The sequence below is a fragment of the Capricornis sumatraensis genome, chromosome 18, assembly GCF_032405125.1.
Source record: "Capricornis sumatraensis isolate serow.1 chromosome 18, serow.2, whole genome shotgun sequence".
Classification (NCBI taxonomy): domain Eukaryota; kingdom Metazoa; phylum Chordata; class Mammalia; order Artiodactyla; family Bovidae; genus Capricornis; species Capricornis sumatraensis.
This window is the reverse complement of record NC_091086.1, coordinates 28927434-28954669: the sequence shown is the minus strand read 5'-3', so window position 1 is coordinate 28954669 and position 27236 is coordinate 28927434. Positions and strand designations below refer to the sequence as shown.

The 27236-nt window shown below is 38.1% G+C and overlaps 1 protein-coding gene across 2 annotated transcripts in view; it reads left to right on the top strand.

Annotated features, from left to right (window-relative positions):
• The first annotated feature begins 9331 nt into the window (after positions 1 to 9331).
• GPBP1 (GC-rich promoter binding protein 1) overlaps positions 9332 to 27236 on the top strand; it is a 70170-nt gene continuing 52265 nt past the window's right edge. For both annotated transcript variants that reach the window (XM_068990466.1, XM_068990465.1), the window contains exons 1-2: positions 9332 to 9457; positions 10647 to 11598. The gene's annotated coding sequence lies outside the window, so the exon portion shown is untranslated. The remainder of the gene's footprint in view (positions 9458 to 10646; positions 11599 to 27236) is intronic.

The window sequence follows — 27236 nt, the reverse complement described above, 5'->3', positions numbered from 1 at the left end:
GACAACTTTGTTTTAGTGACTTTATGGCTTGGAAAGAGAGAAAATTAGAAAAAAAAAAAGAAGAGACGCAAATAAAACAGATGCAAAATAACTCCCAAGAGTGCAGCAGCATAGTTATTACTGAGAAAATCGGTAGCCTTAGTTATCACTGGAGTCAGCACAGGAGATCCTGACATTAACTGGGATATAGGGAATTTTATGGAAAGCTAGCTGAGTTCTTATTGCTGTCCGCTGGAGTTTATGATCTGAGATTCAAATTCACAGTAAGTCCCAGTCTGAATTGGGATTCCCATCTTCCACCTAATTTGTTTCTGTGCCTTGATTTCATAACTCAGAAAATGCCACCAGCATCAGCACAGATGACCAAATTAGAAACTAGTTTTTACTTGCCAATCTTCACAAACATATTTAACATAACATTTTCTGCATCCACCCTTGAATCTGTTCGAATCTTTCCCTCTCCATTCACCTACTCCACTCACTCAACTCCTCAAGAAATCTCGAGTCCACTGGGCCAGGTATATATCAAATGAATAGCCATAAAAATAACTTAATAGTTATGATCAGTGCTATAAGGATGAGTACAAGGGGAACAAGGAGTTCAGGGATGACTACCTAAGGAAATGATATTTAAGTTGAAGCTTGAAACCTTGTGAGAACTGGCAGAAAGTGGGAGATCACCTGTGTTCCAGCCAAAAGGAAGTTTGTGTGATGACCATTTACACAGTTGTGATGTATAGAAGGATCATGGAGGAGAATTACGGGGTGTAGGAGAAACTGAAAATGGCCGCAGCAATCTCGAGACATCATTGTCTTTCACCTGGATGATTGCCATAGCATTTTAGCTTTTCTCTTCGTGGACTTTCATTTTCCTAATCTCTTTTTCTTCAGAGGATCACAAGGAGGCTCTTTGTAAAGCATGAATCCAACATGTTTCTTTCTTACTTAAAGACTCTCCAAAGCCTTCGGGATAAACACCTAATCTCCCTAGCACAGAGTCCAGGCCCTTGGGATTTGTCCTCCCGTGTTTTTCTCCTGTTCTCCCTCATGGTTCCTAGCAGTCTGTGTGGTGGCAGTCACTTCATTTGCATCTTTGAAAATGACTTGCGTGTGTTTGTGTGTATGTGTGTTAGTCCCGCAGTTGTATCTAACTCTTTGTAACCCCATTGCTCTGGCTTATTTTCATCTGTGTACCTCTGACTCTGCAACAGATTCTAACTTGAAGGCCCTTCCCTCCTGGAATTATGTTCAACTCATCAGACTGTTTTTTAAAGGTTTCTTCTTGGAAAGCCACCTCACAGCACTCTGCATGCCTCTAACATAACACTTGGCACAAAGTCTTGAGATCCATTCATTTGATAAATATTGAGTGGTTACTATTGCTAGCACTGTTTTAGGCACTAGAGGATACTGTAGTGAACAAAATAGATATTAGGTCAGCTTTACCCCTCAGGTTATGAGAATCTGGAGCACTGATTGTGCCTTAATCATTTCTGTATCCTCAACAGATGTCCAACAGTGCCAAATATAATTAAATCTGAATTGAATTGAGCTAGTATTCAAGTCCAGGTCTGCCTAATTTCAAAGTCCATGATCTTTCCACTACTATGTGGAATCCAGATGAATCCGAGTCTATTAAAGTAAAAATAGTAACACTATTAAAGAAAAATGGCAGCATGGATCATAAGTAACCAAGACCTGGTTCATTTTAAATGCTCAATAAATAATGTTATTTTGCCAAATCGTCCTTTTAAACTACCATCTTTGGCTCTATGAGTCACCCTCTGGCGTATTACCTTAATTTTCCAACACTTCTCTCTCCTTCCTCTCCAGGCACACACTCTAAATTCAGAAACATTTATCACTATACAGTTTAATAGAAGAAAAAATTAGATACAATCTAAATGTTCTTCTATAAGATACTGGTTAAATAAGGTAAATTCTTCCAAAGGATTATTATACAATTCTTAAGTTAGCATTAAGTGCAACTGACAAAGAAAGATGACCATATATTACTAAGTTTAAAAAACAAGTTGCAGAATAATGTGTATAGACCAATTTTATTAAAATATATATATGGATATGATACATACATGAATAAGAAAAAATCTACAAGGATCATAACTGTTCACAAAAGCTGCATTCTGGAGGTATAGTAGGATCTTCTCATTTATATATATTTTTTCAAAACAAACAACTTTTTACTAAAGTATAGCTGATTTACAATGTTGTGTTAGTTTCAAGTATACAGCAAAGTGATTCAGTTATACACATGTGTATATCTGTTCTTTTTCAGATTCTTTTCCATTATAGGTTATTATAAGATATTGAATATAGTTCCTTGTACCATGCAGTAGGTCCTTACTGCTTACATGGTTTATATATAGTAGGGTGTATATGTTAATTTCAAACTCCTAATTTATCCCTCCCCTGTCTTTTCCCCTTTGGTAATTACAAGTTTGTTTTCTATGTCTATAAGTAGGACTGAGATTCTTGGTTTAGAAACACCCCTGACTCACCTAGAGCTTTGTCAGCTGGGCTATGGGGGACTGACTGTGCACCCTCCGACACAGCAGATACCTTTTGCATGTATGTAGAAATGTGCTTTTTCCCCCGGGGATAGTGTACATTATCATCATTAGGTTCTCAGAACGATCCTTAACTTAGGATACATTGAGCCATCTATGCAGAAGATGGATGCTTAGGAAGTCCTCCATGAATGTCTTTTATCTCCATTAGGTTTTTAAATTTTTAAAATGTTTTTTTGAAGTATGGTTGATTTTCAGTTTTTTAAAGTTTTTGGTACATAGCAAAGTGATTCAGTTGGTACGTATATGTATTTTTGGATGTTTTTCCATTACAGTTTATTATGCAGGAGACTCAGCTTTGATCCCTGGGTGGAGAAGATCCCCTGGAGGAGGAAATGGCAACTGGCTCCATATTCTTGCCTGGAGAATCCCATGGACAGAGGAGCCTGATGGGCTACAACAAAGAGTCGGACACGACTGAGTGACTGAGCACAAGATATTGAACATAGTTCTCTGTGTTATATAGTAGGACATGGTTGTTCAATTTATATACTTTTGTATTGTTTGATTTTAGAATAAACTTGTATCATTTTCATAATCAAAAAGGAAGATAAGGGTGAAAATATAAAAGATGCTCTGACAACATAAACTATTACCATATTAATTCCTATGATTTTGTTTTAAGAGCTGGTTAGTTTGAGCACAGCTTCTAGTCTTAGCAAAGTTGAAGTGATCTAGTACTCTTGCCTGGAAACTCCCATGGACGGAGGAGCCTGGTAGGGTTGAAAAGAGTCGGACGCGACTGAGAGACTTCCCTCTCACTTTTCACTTTCATGCATTGCAGAAGGAAATGGCAACCCACTCGTGTTCTTGCCTGGAGAATCCCAGGGACAGAGGAGCCTGGTTGGCTGCTGTCCATGGGGTCGCACAGAGTCGGACACGACTGAATTGACTTAGCAGTATTACTTAATTCTGAAACTTAAATGAGAAACCTTTAGTTTTACTTCCAGATCTGTTTTACTGACTTTTGACCGGCCATTTAGCCTCCAGTCTGTATCCCTATATGTGTATTAGGCAATTAGACTTAGTGTTACAAGTGGCATTAATGCATTTAAGTAGAATTATTTGCCGGGGTGGGGTGGGGTAGGGGGGTGGTGTTGCCACTCATTTTTCCTGGGAAGCTATTGATTCAGTAAACCTTCTAAAGTATGTGATGGATTTCCTTTCACTGAATGAATATTCAGAGCCAAAAGAGGATGGAGCTACCCCAAGATGAACTTGGAAACCTAAGAGGAAAAACACCAGGGAAATTCCATCATGGAGAATGTTCCTAAGCAGTTTCCCACATATTTATTGTACCTAGAGTCAAGAGGTAGCAGAATAGCCCAGCTCTTGACTCAGTTTCTCTCAAGTCACTCAGTCAGTAACAAGGTGCAGGTGATGGTGGCTATTGTATCTCCAGGGCTCCTTATATTTCATTTTCAGAGATCACAGAGGAACATATTGAAATAGATTCCAAGACTTTTAAAAACTCTACAAAGTGTTTTCTTCACTTTATCGTCAGTGATTTACATACATTTACATGCTATAGCTTTAAAATTACAGATACCATGCAAGAAGAGTCTGTGTTTTGAAAGTCACATATTGGAGAGAACATTTAAAAATTTTGTTGACAATTGTGCCCATGCTAATGGTGTTCCTTCATATCTCCTAGAACAAAGAGAGGAACACAGATGTGGAAGTGCCAATTAGCAAAACTGGGCCAACCCATAACTGGAGCCCAGAGAATATCTGTCAATTCACATATATGCTTTGAGTAAGGAGTAAGTGGTCAGTTCTCCAGCAATTAGTTCTATGCTCAGAAACGGCAACCCACTCCAGTATTCTTGCCTGGAGAATCCCAGGGATAGAGGAGCCTAGTGGGCTGTTGTCTATGGGGTCGCACAGAGTCGGACACAACTGAAGCGACTTAGTAGCAGCAGCAGCAGCAGCAGCAGACAAAGAATCTGCCGGACCTGGGTTCGATCCCTGGGTCAGGAAGATCCCCTGGAGGAGGAAATGGCAACCCACTCCAGTATTCTTGCCTGGAGAATTCCATGGATAGAGGAGCCTGGCAGGCTACAGTCCACGGGATAGCAAAAGGTTGGACACGACCGAGTGACGAACACTGTCACAACTGAAAAACTCATCAAAAGGAGAAAATACATGGTAAATTTAAATTTATAATTATAATTTATAATCAAATTTATGAATTGAGTGAAACTTAACAGGAGCAGGAACCTTTTCTAGGGAAAGGTAGGTTAGAAAAGTGGCTCAAAAATAATGGCCATCCTTATTGTGTTAAAATAAACAGATCATAAAGACTAGATATCAAATGTTATGCTAATCCTTAAAATGAACCATAGACAAAAGAATTTTTTAAATGTGGGAAGTTTTGAACATACGGAATAAAAAAGGGATATAAAGGTTAGCTTTACATATACGATGATACAAAGATATACTAAGAACAAGTCCTTGAAAAGAATACATTAATAAAGCTTAAGAGCCATTATTTCTGGGTCGTGGACTACAGGTAATTTTTTTTCTTTATACTCTTCTGTATCTGTCAAACGTTCTGCATGTACAACTTTTGTACTTAAAAACTGTTATTGTGGTGGTTTAGACGCTATGTCGTGTCCAACTCTAGTGACCCCGTGGACTGTAGCCTGCAAGGCTCCTCTGTCCATGGGATTCTCCAGGAAAGAATACTGGAGTGGGTTATAATTTCCTTCTCCAGAGGATCTTCCCAACGCAGGGACTTAATCCGGGTCTTCTGCATTGCAGGCAGATTCTTTACCAAATTAGCTATAAGGGAAGCCCACAAGTATAATAGTATGTGGCAAAAACAAAGAATAAGGCGGGGAAGCCATGCAGTTAACAAATACTTATGCTGTGGCCAAAACTATACTAGTTGCTATGAATAAATATGAAAAACATAATTGCTGCTTTCAGGGACCTTTGAGTTCCGTGGTAGAGACAAGTAAGGAAATCAGCAATTGTAATTACATGTAGAGGGATGATAAGGAATTTCCTAGACACTTTCCAGGATCAAGGTAGAGGTAAAAATGGGTAATCATAGATATGAACACAGGATTGCATAATGGGAACACAGAAAAGGAACACTGGATATAGTTTGGAAAGATTCAAGGTTTCGTACAGAAATATTTTGCTTCCCAACTGCTTTAGATTTTTGGCAATTAAGTTTTAAACATCAAATTATTATAAAATAGTATATTCAAATAGCACAGAAGTGAATAAGACAAAAAAATCTTGATCTAATGAATAGTAAAGTTATTCTTTCATTATTGCTATATAAATATACATACTTTAAAAAAGATTCTGATACTATATGTATATATTGTTTTGTCACATACTTTTACCTCTTAACATATTGAATACCTTTGCATATATTGGCCTACCTTATTCTTAACAGCTATATTCTACTATATGGATGCACATTAATTTTTTAACCAGTACTTGGCTGGTAGGGGCTTCCCAGGTGGCACAGTAGTAAAGAATCCTTCTGCCAGTGCAGGAGATGCAAGAGAGGCAGGTTCATCCCCGAGTTGGGAAGAGACCCTGAAGTAGGAAATGGCAACCAGCTCCAATATTCTTGCCTAGAAAATCCCATGAACAAAGGAGCCTGGTAGGCTACAGTCCCTGGGGTCGCAAAGAGTTGGACACCACTGAGCACTGGGGTCGCAAAGAGTTGACCACTCACACACACTTGGTTGGCAGACATTTAGGTTTTCTGGTTTTCACTGTTACATATAAGTTGGAAATGAATACCTTCATTTACATATCATGTATACTCGAGCTAACATTATTTTGAAGGAAGTTACTTAATCTCTTTATGACTAATATTTATAAAATCACTGAAAGAGTTGTCAAATTTATCATTATTTCTTATATAAAGTGAAGTGTATGTGCATGCTCAGTTGTGTCCAACTCTTTGCAATGCCATGGACTGTATCCTGGCAGGCTCTCTGTCCATTGAATTTTTCAGGGAAGAGTATTAGAATGGGTTAAAATTTCCTACTCCAGGGTAATCTTCCTTACCCAAGGATCACTTTCATCTCCTGCATAGGCAGGCAGATTCTTTACCACTGAGTTACCTGCGAAGCCCTTATTTCTTATACAGTGCTTGGTTAAAAAAGCATTTTTCTAACTATTATGTTATGCTAACTAATAAAATAATCTATTATGTAATAAGTCCTTTGTTTACATTTCACTAAATGAATAAAATAATGGAAACCATATTACTGGTTGAAGACAGATTCTTGTATTTTTTTTCAGTTAGCTTGTTTTTTAATGATTAGAAAAGTAACACAGCCCCTTAACAAGTATAAAGATTCTCTACCTGGAAATAAACATTGGTAACATTTTGATATCTATTCAGTCAGACTTACTTAATCTTTTGATGTAAAGTTTTTCTAGGTGACAGAAAATGGACAATCCTGTAACTGACTTACTTTTCAGTAATGTCTGCTCTGAACATCTTTTCATGTTATCATTTTTTACAAAGAAGTATATCATCATTTTAAATGGCTGTTGTAATGATAAGCAATTTATCAATGGATATCTTTATAAATTGTTGGACACCTTTCCTATTATTTTACTAATAAAAATTCTCAGATGTAGAATAGCTGTTGATACACAAATGCCTATTCCTTATACCTTCATCTAGTTTTTATTCTTTTTAAATCTTTGCCAGTCTGCTAGGTGAAATGTAGTACAGTATGTCACTGTTAGTTTTATTTTCATTTTTTCTGATTTTTAGTGAGGTAGAACATCTTTTCATATAATTACTGACACATACATGAAGTACTTCTTCATGTACTTTGACCTTTTAAGAGTATGGTTGCCTGTTCCTTAATAATTTGTAAGAGCTCCTAATGTATTTATTATGTAAATTAAACATTATTAGATACTTCGGATACTAACCAACTGTATATAAATATTAACACTTTCGTCATCCATGTTACAACTGTTTCTCCATCCACTATTGGGTTTTCAGCTTTATATCTTTTGCCATATGAAAGGTACAATTCGTGTTTTCAAAGCGTCAATATTTTCTTTTGTTTGTTGAATTGACACCATTCTTAGAAATAGAAGCAGCAGCAGGTCTTGTCCCAATACGTGTTATTTCTATAGAAGCAATGTGGTGTGGTGTAAAGAACGTGAATTAAGACCCAAACACATTTGAGTTAGTCTGGTATAGCCAAGTGGCGGCACCCACATTCTATGTTGTGTAACCTGAACCAGTTTCCTCATCTGCAAAAGGACGAAAACACCACTTCAGAGACTAGTATAAGAATTAAGTACTTGGCACAGACAAGGAATCCAGCAAGTGTTAATTCTCATTTCTTTGCACTCACCGAGGCATTATTAATTGCCAAGTGTCCATCTCTCCTACGAAAACGAAAAGATTGGGAGGTGTAATTTTCGGTGAGTTTATATTCAAACATTCTTTCAGGTAGCTTTTAGAAGCAGTTCATTAAACTATGAACCCCATAATGCACATAAAAGAACCATAAAGTTTCCGTGTATGAAATCTTCATGGCTTGGAGGAGGGCGAAGAGCCAAGAATTTTTTCTTCTCTGGTTTTTCCCTCGTTAAGACACCCTTCCCCCACATATTTCCTAAAGAAATACGGTTACTTTTCTTGTGATACCCCTTGAAAGGCTGATTCCACAGGTTTCAACGTTTCAGTTTCAAGGCAAAAAGGTATCGAGATTAGAAAACGCCTACAAAATTCTTTATAACGATTCTTACGAGCTGTGAAGGACCGAGACACCGCTGAAATAATCCTACCGTGCTGTAGATTTAATATAATAAAGAGAAAAACGATAATTAGCACGGTTATATCCAGTAGCCACTTTTATCCCTGAGAATATGGGCTTCGTTCCCAACCAGCGTGTCTCGTCTCCTGTCACTGGCCTCGCGTATATTATTTATGATCGACACTCTAGTATTTGCAAACGACAGTGGATCCACTGCTTCACGGCGCCGGATTAGTCCTGCGCCAACTCCGCCGGCTTCCGCCCGCGCAAGGCTGTGTACCGGCGAGCATGTGATCTCTCAGACTCCCAGGCCTGAGCGAGGTATCTGGCGCATCGCGCCCGCCGCGGCTCCTCAGAACATCCAGCCAGGGTAGACGCCGCGGCGCGAGCCACTCGAGCCGGCGCAGCCGCCTCCCGAATCGGCGTTCCCCTCTCGCCCTCCCGCAGCCCCACCATCCCAGGCTCCCGGGCGGCCGCGGGTGGGGGGAAGGGCGGGAGGAGGGGCTCCTCAGGGAGCAGCGGGGAATTCCCCCTTCCACCGAACGTTCCCGATTGTTCACCATCCTCACGTCAGCAGCAGGGGGTAATCCCCGACTCCAGCTGCTCCTGACGTCACCACGCGGAGCCACCGCCCCCCGCGCGCCCCTGCCTCCGGGACCTCCTCGAAGCCCCTCCCCTCGGCATAACCACGCCCTCTTCCCCTCCCCCAGCCGCTCGACGTAGAGGGCGGGGCTTCTTTGGCCGGGGCGTGAGCGGTTGCTTAGGCCAGAAGGTTCTCTGGTGGAGACGCTCCTCCTGCTGCTCCGCCCAGTAGGTTCGTTCGCACCGCTTCTTCCACACCCTATCTCCCTCCTCCTCCTCCTCGCCCCGCCTTTCCCCTCCCTTCTCCTCAGCCCCTTTAGTTTCTTCCCCGCCTCGCCACCTTCCACGATCTCGCGAGACTTGGCCCAGAACATTGCGGATCGGGTCGGCGCCATTTTGGGACTGAGACTGGTTGTGGGGGAGGGAAAAGCGGCAAAAGGGGATTATTCAAAGTACCGAAAACCTCCTCCCGGGATCGAGCGCAGCGGCACCCCAAGGCCAGGGGCACCTCTGGTGTGGCAGAAGGTAATAGCGTTCTCTGCGCTCTGCGCCAGGGTCTAGGGATGGGAGGGGGTACCCGTGTCGGCGTTGAGGTTTGAGGGGTCGGGAGCGGCGTTGGCGGCGTGAGGTGTGAAGCTGCCCGAGGACGGGGGGAGGGTGGCGGGAGAGCGAGGACAGAGAGGGAAGGACGGCGCGGCGAGGCCCCTCTAGGTATTGACTTGGTCCGGGTGGAGCGGAGGTGGCGGTTGTGGGAGGGGGTGGGTGGCTTAGCCCGGGCGGGTTGAGGGGGGGTGTTGTTTGGCGGAGGCTGGGAATGGGTCCGACGCCTTTCGTGCTCGGTCTTTCTCGCTCTGGCCTCTCGCAGGCGCCCGCCTCCTTTTGCACCGCTGCCACTGTCGGAGGGTTGAGAGAGTCGAGGCCGAGTTGTGGCCTTTGGTTGTTTCTCCGCGCACCCGCTCAGCCCGCCTCTCCAGGTCCGTGGCTGTGGACCGAGGCGAGCGCAGCCTTGCCCCTCTGAGTCCTGTAGGTCTGAGGGGACTCGGTTTGGTTGGGGAGAAAAGCACTCTTAACGTGGTATACGAGAAGGGCTCAGTACCTTCCACCCCCTCAGTGTTGAAAGAAACCTGTTTTCTTAATTCAAGGAAATGGGAACCCTCACATCTCGTGGCTGCCGGGTAAGTCTCACCCTCGGGCGAATTTAAGGAATGTTCTTGTCCCACTTCCCGGCCACTTACCTTCCTACTCTGAATGGGGAAAATGTGCCCCTTTCCTTTGGACATTCTGATTTGGAGGGAGCGTCTTTCTCTTTATATCCCTCATTCGCTTAAGTTGCATTTAGTAATGCTCGGTGGCAGCACACCTGTCTTGGCGTTTTCTTTTGGTAGATTTGAATAGAAAATACGGAAGATCTCTTAGAAGATTGTTTGCTCGTTTGTAACATTTACTCAAAGTATAAGAAGGTTTGCTTATATAATCCCTCTACCTTACATCCGCACACCCTTCCCAGTTGGAATCAGCACTTGTCTTCCATAATACCATCTCCCACCGATTTTTCTCCCCCTCAACATATTTTGAAGTCCTTTTCATACAGTAGACCTTCTTTGGGTGCGGAACTGCATTTCTCTCCAGAGGTTGACTGTTGAGGATGGGGATTAATTTTTAGTTCAAAATTAAAATTCAGTGTGTAATTTAAATTTTTTTATAACTTTTACAGGTGATTGAATTACTCAGATATGAAGATCATCTTCTAGGTTTTGTGTAAAAGGCCCCGGATATTTCAAGTGGCCATTTTGGAATTACAATGTTTTTTGGATAATTTTATCCCAGAAGTTTATTAAAATTGGCAAGAATCATCTCTGAAGTGAATTGATAGTAGTGAACAATTCTGCAAGCTACTTAAAAAGAGATCCAGGCATTTCTTCAGTATTTTGGTTCAAACGGATTATATAACTGGTTTAAAGTGTTTCAGCTGGTGGTATTTTTTGCCTCCCCCCCAACCCCTCCCCTGTGTTCTTCAGCCAAAACTGTAAGATATGTTTGATTTGTGTACTGAGTAGTTTCGGCAGTTTCGAATTACTGTTTAAATATTGCTGAAGTTTCATGGCAGTTTATTTTTACCTTTATTAAAAGTTTTAGGAATTTTTGATCTCAGTCCTTTTCATGTCACAATGGGACAGCTTTTCTAAATGAAGACATTGAATGAATATAGAGTTTTTTTGCTTTTATCTTTTATTTACGTGGAAATTTAAGATGTGGCAGTTTCACAGCAGCATGGTAGTATTGAGATAGCTGTGTCTCTCGTTTATGCTGATGTTTAGGAATGCTCTTCAGATGTGAAATTTTCTTTTTGTTTTTTCTTTTCGACTCATAAATTGGATTATTTCATCTGGAGTGGATAACAGTGACAAGTACATGGAATAATAAAGAAGACTTTAAAATCTTAAAATCCAAGGAACTTGGCTAATTCTGGCGATAGCCATATGAAAACTTTAAAACAGAAGTATGGGTAGCTGACTGAAGTAACTCTATGTCAAATAGCCATAGGTTAAGTGTCTTCAAAGAACTTGGATATTATTTCAGAGGATACAAAATAAAAAAACAAACTGGAAAACATAAAGATTACAGAGACAAAGCCAACACCTTCCTGTGCAGTCCTGTTGGAATTTGTAAGTACTATATGGTGAGCAAATCAAATGTTCATTTGTAAACTGTAATCAGTCAACTTTATCCTATGTTATTCTTTGGAAGCCTTTCAGTTTCTTGCAGTAAGAATCTTTGGCTTCAGTTTCCTGGGCAATCTGAAAAGAACTGTTAGATAAATTGAAATGCAGAAAGAATTGTTAAGAATATTTCAGATGATATTGTTCACATTTGAGGTTTTTGTGCTTCTGAAATAGACAAATCCATACGGTCAGTATGACTTTATGGATTAATAGAAAGGTAGGAAAAAACTCAACAAATAGCCAATTTACTTCCTAAATATGAGTTTAGATTACATTCTGAATGCAGTTTATAGTGTTCCAGTGTAGAATTAGGTAGCTGTTTAAACAAATTACAGGGCTTGACTTTTAATCTGGTCTTTCATGAAGTAAATTGTTTTAAGGGATAACAATTCCTATCCATTATAGAAATTTTTTGAAACAAATTTTGAAGTGGCTTTGTATTTCAGATTGTTCGTTAAGTTCCAGAAAGTTTCAAAAAGTCATTACTAGGACTAGAAACTGAGAGGAAGAGAAGGTACACTAAGAACCTTTAACTTTAAAAAAAAAGAGTATACATTTCTGCCTCCAGAAGGTAATGTTGCCTTAAGTTATAAAGAAATCTTGGTTAAAAAAAAAGGTTGTGAATATTAATTGCTGTAATAAAAATCCTTTGACAAAAGAGTATCATCTTTTAATTGTTTATTTGAGGATTGACTAGTATTATGATTTGTTACTGCATTTAATTTTTTTTAGTGAGTCATAGGCATTCAGTAGAAGTGTTTGTTTTTAAAAAATTGACTAAAATTTATTTTTGAAGCAGTTTATATTAACAGACGAATGTAGCTAAAGTTAAGAGTGTTATTTTTTTTCACTTAATTATCTGAGATTAAAAAATACCGTAATATTTGCACACTTTGCCAGGAAAGCCTAATAACTGGTCATCTGGCTCATTTATTGTTTTGTTGTTGTTATTCTGTTGAATCCTGTTAGCTCCCTTAAAGCAGGAGAGGTAGGAGAGTCCAAAAGATGGTAGGTATTTAAACATACGGGGTATTTTATTTTCTGATACAAAATTGAGATTAGAGTTAAATAAATCTGTCAGAAAAGGATAGGATATTTCTTGTGTTCTCTCTCAGAACTTTGTGTTTTACTTCTAATTGAGTTTCCACCTTGATTTATATAAACCTGTGATGAGAACAACCCGCCTTCTGCCCTTTTCTTTGCTTCAGAGAGCCTGTATTTTATATATTCCTTAAACTTAGTGGGTTTTCAAGGTACTTATCTAAGAACATGCATTTTGAATGTGATTAGGAATTTGAACTGGAACTGAATGGCCTTTTTTATAGAAAAGAACCACATAAGATTTACTGTTTGTGATTATTTTTCTTTAAATTTCTCCTGTTGCTCCAAGCAGTAGTATCAGGATAAAGATGACTCTAGTGACCAGGGTTTTTAACAATTAACTTTAATCCTTGAATAGTAATATTTGCTTACAGTAGTTGTTCAAGGGCAGCTTTATTCAACTTGAGTGTTTGCATAAATATTTCATTATTTTTTTGGCATTGAAATATACAGTACCAGAGTAATTGAAATAATGGCTGGGTTCTCCCCACCCCCCCAAAATACCTCTATCTCCCTTTAACCCATTTTTTTCCCCACTTCTGTGCCTGAACAATATATAGGTCTAAAATAACAATTAAAATGATTATCATTTATAGATGATGATTGTGTGGTACATAGTAGTATATCGTAGAGAAAACTACTGTTAGTTGTATAGGTGAGAAATTAAAAATTTTAGGGAGACTGAGACTGATGTAGGAATCTTGACCAAGTCTCCAAGTCGAACTAGAGAGACCCAAACTTAATCACTAGCTATGTTTAATACTGTCTTCATGTGGATTTTACGTTTATTAATTCAGTTTGAACATTATCACTGATTTTTTTTCTTCTCATTTACTGCTTTTCTTTGGTTAATAATGATTACTAGTGGAGCTTGGAGACCAGCTAAAAGAAGAAAAACCACTGTTTTACTGTTTGTTAGTAGCTATTTGAGTGCTAACTTTGGTTAGCTAAAAATTAAAGTATGGTTTCAGATTATGAAATGAACAGAAGAGAGAAGAAAATAAAATTCAACAAGGGAAGGGAATAAGGATGGGAACCTTTAATCTGAAAGTAAAATTACAACTGAGGATAGAACCTAAACAGGCCAGATTATCTAATTGTCTTTGACGCAACCACTTTTTAATAAAACCGTTTAGATAATTTAGATCCAGTTAGGGGTAGTGATGTAGGAAAAGGTAGTTTTGGGGAGTTAGGAGATTTTTGGTCTAGGATTTGGAATATTAGAAAAGGGTCTTTGTGACCTTGCATATTTACTTAAGGGCTTCCCAGGTGATGCTAGTGGTAAAGAACCTGCCTGTCAGTCAGGAGACCTAAGAGATGGAGGTTCGATTCCTAGACAGGAAAGATTCCCTAGAGGAGGACATGACGATCCACTCCAGCGTTCTTGCCTGGAGAATCCCATGGACAGAGGAGCCTGGCAGGCTATAATCCTTTGAGTTGTAAAGAGTCAGACATGAGTGAAGCGACTTGGCATGCACGCACGTTTACTTAAGCTCTTTTGGCTTTACTTTTTTCATAAAAATGATGGAAATAATGTATGTGAAGGCTTTTTTGTTAATTGTGAGATGTAAAATATAGGTAAAGTTTTATTGTATATGTTACATTTTAAAATTCTGTTTAATATGTTTTACATGTTAAAACTAATATTATGGTCTCTGAAATTATTTCTGTCTCTTGTTTCTGTTAATGGCATTACCTGCATCCTAGTCACACTTTCCTCCTCATTTCCAGTTTAATCTATCGTCCTAGCTTGATCTTTGGCTAAGGAAATACCCTACTTTAGTTGAGTTTGTGTGTGTGTGCTTAGTTGCTCAGTTGTGTCCGACTGTTTTCAAACCCATGGACTGTAGCCCACAAGGCTCCTTTGTCCTTGGGGATTATCCAGGCAAGAATACTGGAGTGGGTTGCCATGCCCTCTTCCAGAGAATCTTCCCAACCTAGGGGTCGAATCCAGGTTCCCCCCATTGCAGGCAGATTTTTTACAGTCTGAGCCACCAAGGAGGTCCTTAGTTGAGTGTACGTCTCTACAAAGTCTTTTCTTGTGGCCAGAGAAATCTCCCTAAATTACAGTTCTTGGTTTTGTTACTTTAGCAGCCTTTCAGCTCATGTCTTTGGAATATTTCGGAAAGAGCAAGTTGCAGAGAGAGGGTTATCTTATGTCCTCCCCTCTTTTAATGTTTCATGTGTGAGGGGCTCCTAACTTGAATTCTTTTTGGCTATGTGGATGGGAGACTGATTTGAGAAGTCTCTGAAATAGATGTATTTGAAGGTGCTTTCATGTATTTTTTTGGAGAGCAGTTTCAACAGCAGGATCATGAGACACAAAATGTTATAATTACTGATAAGACCTTTTATGATTGGATCTCCTTTTCAGTTTTACCTGCCTGCTTTCCCCCTTTTGTTAGCTGCCCCACCCAGCAGAATACTTACAAGCTTTTGTGCTGTATCTTAAAGTAATTGCTGTTTTCTGCATCTTTTTATATAAGAGATGATACTCAGTTTCTTTTAAAAAATTTTATTTGTTTATTTTTGGCTGTGCTGGTCTTAGTTGCTGTGTGCAGATTTTTTCTGGTTGTGTTGCTTGGACTCCAGAGCACTGGTTCAGTAGCTGCGCTCCTGCTGTGAGGCATGTGGGATCCTCCCAGGCCAGGGATCAAACCCAAACCCATGTCCCGTGCATTGGCAGGTGGACCACTGGACCACCAGGAGAGCCCCAGTTTCTTTAGTCATCTTTCTGTTCACAACTTGGGCAGTGCATTGTTTTCATCTTCATTTCTTACCGTTAATTCAGTTTCCAGGTTATGTATTTTTAAAACCGTATTTAGAAGTTGTTCCATACTTTTTTTTTTTAAGCAAGAATCTTAAAAATTCTAGTTAAACGGATTGTTTTGGTTGCACCTCGCAGATACCTTTAGAAAATTACTCAACAAAATTGTCATCTTTTATCTTTACGTATGTATGTATACTAGTAAAAACAAGTTAGCTTTCAGTGAACATGAATAACACAGTTGACTCTTGAATGATACGGGTCTTATAGGCATCTACCTTTGAATTGGAAGATTTGCATATAGTAGGCCAAACGTCTATATCTGAGGTTTCTTAGTATCTGCAGTTTTGCGTGCACAGATTCAACCAGTTTTGGATAGTGTAGTAGTATAGTATTTAATATTGATAAAAATCCACGTGTAAGTGGGCCTGCACAGTTCCAATGACTATGTTGTTTAAGGGTCAACTGTATGTTCTTTTTTTTTTTTCTAGTGGCAAAACTTTTTTTTTTTTGCTTAAAACTGTATTCTTTAAACAGGGGAGTTAAAAGAATACTATTGCACATGGATTTTCTTTGGGTCAGAAATTTGGTAGTTTAGCTGAGTTCTGGCTTCTTTTGTCTTTCATAAAAATCTCAAAGGTTGCTGTCATTTGAAGGCTTGACTTGTGCCTAGAGGATCTCCTTCTAAGAAGGTGTTTTCTTTGGGCTAGCAGGTTGCTGCTGGCTGTTGTCTAGAGGGCTCAATTTCCTTAGCATATGTAGATCTTCAGCTGTTTGCATGGCAGCTGCATTTCCAGAGGAAGTGATCTGAGAAGGTAGGTAGAAGTGTGCAGTGCCTTTTATGACCTAGTCTCAGAAGTCACTTTTTGCCACTATCTTTTCATTAGAAGCAAGCTATTAAGTCTAGCCCATAGGCAAGGAGTGAGAAGTTGGGCTCCACCTTTTGTCAAAAGATTTTGTGGACATAGTTAAAAAAACTAGGGGGTAATTCTTTACAACCTGTTGTTGTCAACATGGGGGCTTTCAGGAGGCTCAGTGGTAAAGAAATCTGCCTGCCAGTGCAAGAGGCGGAGGTGGGTTGGTTGATTCCTGGGTTGGGAAGATTCCCCTGGAGTAGGAAATGGCGGTCCACTCCAGCATTCTTGCCTGGAAAATTCCATGAACCGAGAATTCTGCAGTCCATGGGGTTGCAAAGAGTTGGACATTACTGAATGACCGAGGACACCCACACGTTGTCAATATAATTAGCTAAATAAAGTCTTCACCCCCACAAATAGGTTGTTTTAAGTTTAGAGAAGAAAATAGACTCTAAATTTGTATCAGTTTAGCAGATATAAAGTCTTTTCTGCCTTTTTAGCCACTGTATAACAGAGAGAAGTAAAATCTTCGGCCCCCCTTTGCACTCATCTCCCAATCTGTAATGAGGAACTTTTCTATTATGGTAAAATAAACATAAAATCTACCATTTTAGCCATTTTTGAGTGTACAGTTCAGTGACCTGAGTACCTTCACATTGTGCAATTATCACCACCATCCATCTCCAGAACGTGGTTTTATCTTCTCAAATTGAAACGCTACCCATTAACTCTCCATTTTCCCTTCTCCCAAGCCCCTGGCAAGCACTGTTGTATTTTCTATGAATTTGACTACTCTGGGTACCTCTTACCTATTGATACTGTACTCTTTGAAACACTTCTTAAATATTTTGAAGGATATTTTCAAGGAAATTAGATATATTTATAATACAATAGACTTTTTGGTTCTAATGAATGATTTGTGGCAAAATACGCATAACATGAAATTCAGCATTTCAGTTATTTTTAAGTGTATAGTTGTGTGGCATTTCGGTACATTGATGTTGTTACGCAGTCATTACCAGCACTCACCTCCAGAGCTTTTCATTTTGTAAAACTGAACCTCTGTACTCATTAAACCATAACTATTCCTTGCTCCTCCCAACCCTTGGAAATCACCACTCTCCTTATGTTTCTATGAACTTAACTACTTTGAAGTGAAGTGAAGTCGCTCAGTCGTGTCTGACTTTTTGCAACCCCCTGGACTACATGTAGCCTACCAGGCTCCTCTGTCCATGGGATTTTCCAGGCAGTAGTACTGGAGTGGATTGCCATTTCCTTCTCCAGGAGATCTTCCCGACCCAGAGATTGAACCCGGGTCTCCCGCATTGTAGACAGACGCTTAACTGTATGAGCCACCAGGGAAGTCAGGTACCTCATATAAGTGGAGTCATGCAGATTTATCCAAAGGCTTATTTCCTTTGAACATCTTTGAGGTTCATCCATGTTGTACCATGGGTCAATCAGAATACCCTTTTTTTTAAGACACAATAAATTATCCTTTATATGTATATGTACCACATTTTGTTTATCCATTCCTCTGTTAATGGACACTTGGGTTGTTTCCACCTTTTGACTGTTGTAAATAATGCTGTGTGAACATGGAAGTACAAATATTTGTCTGCATCTTTGCTTTCAATTCTTTTGGCTAGATACCTGGAAGTGGAACTGCTGATCATACGGTAATTCTATTTTTAATTGAGGAACCCCCATATTGTTTTCCATAGTGGCTGCACCGTTTCTTATTTCTACCAGCAATGCACAGGGGTCCCAATTTCTTCAAATTTTTCTCAGCATTTGTTGTTTTCTGTGTATTGTGTTCTAATGGTTGTGAAGTGGTATTGTTATGGTTTTGGCTTGGATTTCCCTAATGATTAGTAATGTGATAAGTGATGTCTGGTGTGCTTATTGGTCATTTGTATGCTTTGGAGAAACACCTATTCAAGCCTTTGGCCCATTTTAAAACCAGATCGTTTTTGTTGTTGAGTTATAGGAGTTCTTTATTTTTGATATCAACATCTACCATAATGAGTGGGTTAATCCATGTTAATGCTTACCGTGTTTCAAGCAGTATTCAAAGCTTTTTAACTGTGTTAACTAATTTGATCCTCATAGGTACAGCTTTTGGGAAGGTTCTATTCTCATTTTATAGAAATGAGAGTCAGAGGTTTTAAATTGCTTATTAAGGTTACACAGCCAGTAAGTGAGATTTCTGAATCCATACATTCTGCATCCAGAACCCAGAACTCCCAACCATTATGGCTTATAGTTAGTTTTAGGATGACAGTAGGAAGAAAGTCAAATTCTATTCTATTTCAGGAATTTAGAAACTTTATTCTTAACCAGCAACTAAATTTTATTTTCCTTAATGTGATACAGTTGTGACTTGTTAATGAAATGCTCACATAAGTTATTTTTCAGGAATATTTTCCTTTAGAATCACCTCATTACTAATGTTTATATAGCAATTTAATTTAGAAAGTGTTTTCCCCAATTATCATGTAAAATAAATGGTATTTCCGTTCAGTGGTTTAAGAAAGTCAGTCTGAAATTAAATAATTTATGCAAGCTTCTCAGTAAGTGAAGGAACCATAATTTGGATTATTTGCATTCTTCTGTTACGTTTAGCTTCCTTAGCATTCCAAGGTTCTAAGTAGTAGGTCTTAAGCAGTGCTATCCAACAAAACTTTGTGAAAAGGTGTAAGACTCTGTGTCTATTCTTTCAGTATAATAATCACTAGCTATATATGTCATTGGAGAAGGAAATGGCAACCCACTCCAGTAATCCTTGTCTGGAAAATCGAATGGACAGAGAAGCCTGGTGGGCTGCAGTCCATGGGGTTGCAAAGAGTTGGGCACGACTGAGCAACTAACACTTCAAGACTTAATATGTCATTATGGAGATGTGGATTTGAATTTTAAGATTTGTTTAATTTTTGTTTAAATTACAGCCTATGGCCACTAGCTGCCATATTGGACAGCACTGCTCTAGAGTAGTGGTATAGAATTCTGTCAGATTCCTAACTGTTTGTGACAAATACTTTTTAAAGTGCTCCATACTATCCTGAAATAAAATAGCCTATGAATATAGTAAGATCACAGTGTTATACATCTGTAATAAGAAAATAGACATTTATGATAATGTATTTGAATATATAATAGCATAAGTATGATCAGATACCCTCTTCTCTGCCCCCTAATTTCCAGACCATACTCTACAGGTTATTTGCCCTTAAAAAGAAGCAGATGATCTAATAAAAATATTCTTGTCCTTTAAGGAGGAAAAGTTCCTCAAGTTGATTAATTTTTCCTTTAATAGTATTTACTGCTAGGGTAGTTGAGTGGGCAGTTAGCCAACATTAAAGCTATCATACAGTGTAGTGACATGATAAGCATCTTTTAATGTGCTTTGGTGAAGTGTCTATTCAAGTCTTTGATCCATTAAAAGATTAGCTTGTTTTATTGTTAGAGTTCTTTATTTTGGCTATAAGTGTATTAGATCATGTACTTCGCAAATTTCTCCCATCTCTGGTTTGTCTTCATTTTCTTAACTGTGTTTTGGAGATCAGACATTTTAAAACTTGTAGTAAAATTGGTTATTTTTCTTTCATGATTTGTGCTTTTTTGTGTCATAATAAATTTTTACTTAACCCGAATTCATAGGATTTTCTCCTGATTTTTAGCTTTCTTCTGAAAGTTTTGTAGTTTATATTTTTATATCTGTGAACCATTTGGAGTGAGTTTTTTTTTTTTTTTTTTGCATGTGAAAGGGTTGAGGTTCATTTCTTTCTTTTATAAATAGGATGTCCTACTCTCCTAATTCTGTTTGTTAAAAAGATTTTGTTTCCCACTGAATGATGCTGATTGAAATACTTCTGTTGAATGTCAGTTGACCTTATACGTGTGGAACTATTTGTGGCTTCTTTGATATATGTCAGTTCCACAAAGCAGTAGTTGATAAATACAAATGGTAGCTTTTGACTTTTTTTTCTGCTTTATTTTAAAACCTGATTGACATCTTTTATAGGAAGTTTGGATTAAAAGGGGAAATTGTTTTTGTGGGGATATGAAATATGACCTCTTGCACAATAATGCCATCTTGAATTCATGGAGCAATTGTTTTTTGAATGGCTTGCGATGTTAGATATTATCTAATTTATACATAAGCGTACTTGAAAAATAAATGACAACATTTTTATGTTGCAAATGAGAAAGTAAGATACAGGCATATCATCTTATTTATGGTAAAATATTGGCTCAACAGTGGATCTGGGATTTTTATTTCTTGAGTATTAGTGTGTGCTAGAGATGTTTATTGCCTGGTAGATGTTTGTTATGTGCCTGTGCTTTGATTGGTGCTGGGCATTTAGTAGCAAACCAGGTAATAATATAAGATTCCTAAACTCATGTAGTTTGTCTTGTCTGAAGTTCTGTGAATATAGAGTAAACACAGTCGTTAAATTTGAATGCTGATTTCATATCATCTAGTGAATAATAGCTATTTAATGTTGGCCAGGCCAGCCTTTTTAAGACTTTATTTTCTGCTCAGGTAAAACTAGTTTTTTTTCCTGCTTCGCAAAGTTATCATTACAATCAAGTGAAATAATGTTAAATGCTTTGAAATTGTAAAATGATGGCAACAGTAGTAGTAGTATTGTTATGGCTGGGCCATATAGCTCTTAGCATTTGAGGATCATGTGATCAGCCAGGAGGGAGATTTTAGATAAGGGAAAGCAGGGAACTGAGCAGAAACCAGGTATATTTAGATTGCATTTATGACCTGTTTAAAATTGTTGAACCATAGTGGTTACACTCTTCTGAGGTAATTGCTTAATTTGCAATATGGTACCATATTTTTAAATGGCATCTTTATGCAAAAGATCTCAAATTTAAATCTCCAGTCCAGGCCTCCTCCCCATATTCTAGGCTTGTAATTTAACCGACCTTGACTTCTTTATTTCATTTACAAATTTAACATATCCAAAACTGAACTTGTCTTTGAGTCTTTCCCAGCCTCTTTGTCTTTGCTTCTATTGCTCAATAAATGGATACCGTATCCGCCTATTCAGACTAGTCAAGTCTCATTTTGATTTCTTTTTTCCTCCCATCTAGTCAATTAGTAAGTCTCTTTGCTCTCCCAAATATATCCATTTCTGCTCCACTGTTACGCCCTGATTTTCTCTTACTTGAACTATTTGTTGTAGCCTTGTAATTTTATAATTGTGTCATTCTTCCATTCTTATAGTTCGTTATTCCCAGAGCATGGTCTTGTCATTGGACCTAAGAATAACATGCAGACTCTGTAGCCTACAAGCAACTTCTTTGTCCCTTCTTTTTCTCTGCAACATTGGTTACTGTCATCCTAGACCATTGACTTTCCGCGTTTTTTTCCTCAAATACACCAGGCATTTTCCTTCCTGTCTTTGGGCCTTTATGCTCTGTCTCTTTTTCCTTTTTTAGCTCAGTTTTGGCTCATATGTTATATTCTGAATGCCTTTCTCTAATCATTCTGTGTGAAGTGGACAACCCTCTTCGTATAACCTTTGATTTCTTTTGTTACTGTATTACGTTCAGATCAGTCTTAATTATCTCCTCTCAGCTATCTTTATTGCATAAATTTCTGAGGACAGGTACCTTGTCTCATTTGTTTATTGTTATATGCTCTGTGTGTTAATGTGGCACAAAGACATCTTAGATAATGTAATCCATCCCCCACCTGCACCACCACCCTAGGTATTTTATTGTGGAACTTCTATTTAACTGCCTGGGGGCTAGGTAAAGTTTGTTAGGGGATTATTTACAGGTGAATTTCTTTGTTGTCTGATCATTTAGAAGCGGTTTTATCTGCCTGAGAGTGTTAGTTGGTTAGTGGTGTCTGACTCTGCAACCCTATGGACTATATATAGCCCACCAGGCTACTCTGTCCCTGGAATTCTCCAGGCAAGAATACCAGAGTGGGTTGCCATTTCCTTCTCCAGGGAATCTTCTGGACCGATGAATCAAACTCAGGTCTCCTGCATTGCAGGCAGATTCTTTTTGGTCTGAGCCACCAGCAAAGTTCTTTATGTGCCTAGACTTAAATAACTGTTACATGAACTTCTAGTCTGTTTGCTAGATTCAAGGCTAACTTTGGGTTTGCTGTAACCTTTCTGAAGGGACTGCTTGATAAAGACTTCTTTTTATTATAACCCTGGCCTTTTAAAAAATTTCCATAGTTTTGAAATGTTCAGTCAGAGGAATTGAAATTCAGTGGAATTGCCCTCTCAGGCTTAAAAAGATAAAACACTTTACATTTCAAGGAGTGACCTTGAAATATGTGGGTGGCTGATTTTAGGCTCATTTTCAGAAATCAGGAAGGCCATGACAATTCATTTATATTAACTGATGTCTTTATTTAAGGAGGAAACATAATCCTTTTATGTTTCCTTCTCAGAGATGGCAAATGCAGATTTATGTCCATAGAGCTTTAATTATTTATGGTATTGCAGATTTTCTCAGTTTGGTTTTGGCTTTGAATCTTTTAGATCCCTTCCAAGGGGGCTTATTTAATAAAACTCTGGTAGGATGGTAAACTTAAGGCTGCTGTAGCAGGTATCATTAGGTGAGTAATGAAATCATTGCTTCATGAACACTAGCTAGGTTGAAAACTACTTGATTATCAAGATGTCTTAAGGACTTTTCCTATGCAAGCTTAGTTGCCTTAGGTTTTTTTTTAATTCATAGTTTAGATTTTTCACATTATGTACTCTTTGATCTACATCTAAAATGAGTTCCTTTTATAGGTACTTTGTGGAAATGGGGAGAAGTGAGTAAAAATGTTTTCACCTTAGTACTTTAAATTAGGGCCTTCCAAGGATTGAATTTGATGAGAGAACGAGTCTTATTTGAAGATAAAGTTGGCTAGGTTAGTGGAAAGCAAGTTGTGACTCTTGTGGTTATAAAGCTATAAACTCAAGATGGTGCCTGACAGGTAAGGCAGAAACTTAAAACTCAAAAAATAGAGACTGACTTAACCTACTTGTTAAAGTTAAAGCTAATATTTTATATAACACATGGTCTCTACCTAATGTACCCTGGGTTATTTACAGTATGTGTAGTGGTTCCAAATAGGAAAAGGAGTACGTCAAGGCTGTATATTGTCACCCTGCTTATTTAACTTTATATGCAGAGTACATCATGAGAAACGCTGGGCTGGAAGAACCACAAGCTGGAATCAAGATTGCCGGGAAAAATATCAATAACCTCAGATATGCAGATGACACCACCCTTATGGCAGAAAGTGAAGAGGAACTCAAAAGCCTCTTGATGAAAGTGACAGAGGAGAGTGGAAAAAGTTGGCTTAAAGCTCAACATTCAGAAAACGAAGATCATGGCATCTGGTCCCATCACTTCATGGCAAATAGATGGGGAAACAGTGGAAACAGTGTCAGACTTTATTTTTGGGGGCTCCAAAATCACTGCAGATGGTGATTGCAGCCATGAAATTAAAACGCTTACTCCTTGGAAGGAAAGTTATGACCAACCTAGATAGCATATTGAAAAGTAGAGACATTACTTTGCCAACAAAGGTCCATCTAGTCAAGGCTATGGTTTTTCCAGTAGTCATGTATGGATGCTAGAGTTGGACTGTGAAGAAGGCTGAGCACTGAAGAATTGATGCTTTTGAACTGTGGTGTTGGCGAAGACTCCTGAGAGTCCCTTGGACTGCAAGGAGATCCAACCAGTCCATTCTGAAGGAGAACAGTCCTGGATGTTCTTTGGAAGGAATGATGCTGGAGCTGAAGTTCCAGTACTTTGGCCACCTCATGCGAAGAGTTGACTCATTGGAAAAGACCCTGATGCTGGGAGGGATTGGGGGCAGGAGGAGAAGGGGATGACAGGATGAGATGGCTGGATGGCTTCACCGAGTCGATGGACGTGAGTTTGAGTGAACTTCGGGAGTTGGTGATGGACGGGGAGGTCTGGTGTGCTGCGATTCATGGGGTCGCAAAGAGTCGGACACGACTGAGCGACTGAACTGAACTGAGGGTGTGTATAGAGATTAAGAATTTGAGCTACCACTGATTAGTACTGTGACCCTGGGAATTTCAAAATGTATTTCACATCTAAAAATCTGTTGTTCTTGTTTGAAGAAAAGATAATATCAATCTCCTGGGGATAGTGAGAACTAAATGAGATAATACTTGTAAAATCCTAAGCAGATTGCCTAACAAATAGTGTGTGCGTGTGAATATAGTATATTTTGTCTTCATAACCATTTAGTTCCTTTAAAAAGTTTCCTGAATTGTTTTCTAAAAACTTACTTTAATTTTTTTACTTTTAGCCATGTTGTGTGGCCTGAGGGGTCTTGGTTCCCTGAGATTGCCCTCAGCAGTGGAAGCAGAGTCCTAACCACTAGACCGCCAGGGAATTCCCCAGATCTTTAAATTAAAGATGGATTATGTTAAAGTGTTTGAGGAGTCAAGAATTGGTAAAGCTGAGTCAGACTTAAGAGTATTTAAAATTATTTTGAATACATGCACCTAGTGCAAATTACAAATAGTACATGGGTTTTTTTTTTTTTTTAATAGAAAAGTCACCTCCTTTTGTCCAGCTATAGTTCTTGTCTGAAGAAACTGTTTTCTGTGAATTTTTCTAGAGATCTTATGGATATATAAGCACATGATATTTTTCTTTTTAATACAAGTAGTAACATGATGTCCACTTTGCTGTTTTTTTTTTTTTTTGGTCTGAGTTGGGTTTCATTGTGGTGTGTGCCTTTAGTTGTGCTGCAGCATGTGGGATCCTAGTTCCTAGACCAGGGGTTGCACCTGTGTCTCCTGCATTTCAAGATGGATTCTTAACCATTGGACCACTAGGGAAAGTCCCTCCATCTTGCTATCTAACCTTTTTTACTTAAGGAATTATCTTGGAAGATTATTCCATATTAATACCAGTAGACCATGAGGAAACTCCTGAGAATGAAAATTTTATATATAAGATCTTTTTCTGTGAACTCTTTATATCCTTTTCTCATTTTTCTCTCTTTTCTATTAGTTCTTTTTCTGTTGATTTATAGGAACATTTGTGTATGAAGGTAAAAGACCTTTATATATGCTTTGTGTGACAAGTATTCCCTGCCCTCCCCCAGTATAATGATGTTTGACATTGTGATTTTCATCAAATAGAATGCCTTTTGAGTTTATATGTAAATATGTTTTATTCTCTTCTTTTGTGTCATACTTAGAAAGGCCTTCCTTCCCTTTTCTGAGATAAATAAAAATTTACTTTTTCTGTAATGACTTTGACTTTTTTCTCCTTTAAATCGTTAATCTGTTTTATTATTTTGAGTAAACTTTGAAGTAGGAGAGTTGTCCAGACTTCCTCTTATACTAAATTTCTGTATGTGTTGTCTATGTGGACTTTTCTTTCTTTCACTGAGGTTTCTTTCTGTTCACATATTAATGTTATGGTGCCTTAAAGTCACTGTGACTTTTAAAGTTGGGTTATGTTAAATAAAAAAGGAGTTAAAAAGCCATTTAATCTGTAATTGAGGAACTACATATTTAACGTTTAATTTATTATTTCCTAATTTTAGAAAATTGGTTTGCCTTTGAAATGCAAATTATCAGGCCCATTGTTCTCTAAACAGGACATGAATTCTTCCCTCCCTCTCTCGTGTTCTCCATCCAGTTCTTCATTCATTCCGTTCGAGTATGTGTTCTTTTGAAGGATGTTCTTTTAGAGTTGGTTTGGACTCCCTAGATTTCATTTTTGTTATACAGAAAACAACTAGGTCAGATATTTCTTTATGGGAACCTTAGTTGTTTAATAGAATAGCATATATTTATGCTGAATCTTTTGATAAATAACTTGTGAAATGATTCAAGTTTTTCTTATGAAAAATTTTTATGCCTTTAATCTTTTTTAAGTTTTGTTGAGATATAAATTGACATATATAATTTGTGTAAGTTCAAAGTGTACAGCAGGATGTTTTCACTTAAAATATATTGTGAAATGATTACCACAGTAAGTTTAGTTAGCATCCATTTTCTCATGCTGTACATAACATCCTGAGTACTTACCTTGTAACTGGGAGTTTGTACCTTTTGATTATGCTTCTCCATTGGGTTCCTCACTCCAGCTCTGTAACCACAAATCTGATCTCGTTCTAGTTTGTTTTTTTTAAAACAGATTCCACATAAAAGTAAGATCATATAGTGTATGTCTATCCTTGACTTATTTCACTTAGCATAATGCCCTCAAGGTCTACTCTTTTTGTCACAAATGGCAAGATTTCCTTTTTTTTGGTACCACAGCTGCTTTATCCATTCATCCGTGGATGGAAGTTTCTTGGAGATAATAGTTGTTTATCACATTGAGTTAAATTTTGAATATTTGATATTTAAAGCACAATTTAAATTATAAACCAGTCTTAATGTATATTTATTTACTTTGCAGTACTGTAGAGTTCATATTGATAACTTCCAGTTCAAGTTTAGGACTACTGGGTTTTTGTTTATTGCCTTCTGTCTTACATGTGTATTTTCCTTTTTTCAACGTTTAGAATCTTGGTTCTCAAGAACACTTTAGTCTGGATTTTTGGTTTTTTTTGGTAATGGGATGCTTTCATGGTAATTTGTTTAGATTTTCTCTTTACTGGCGATATTCTTAGTAAATTGTGTTTTTCTAAAAATTGTCCATTTCTATATTTTCAGCTTTAATTACACAGAGTCCAGATGGTTTATGATTTTAAATGTTGTCATTTTTTATTTTATATATTTGTGCTAGTAGCTTCTCTATTGATCTGTCCCTTCCCCCACCCCACAGCAGTTTTGGATTTATAGTTCTTCAGCTTTTCCAATTTATTAACTATTGGT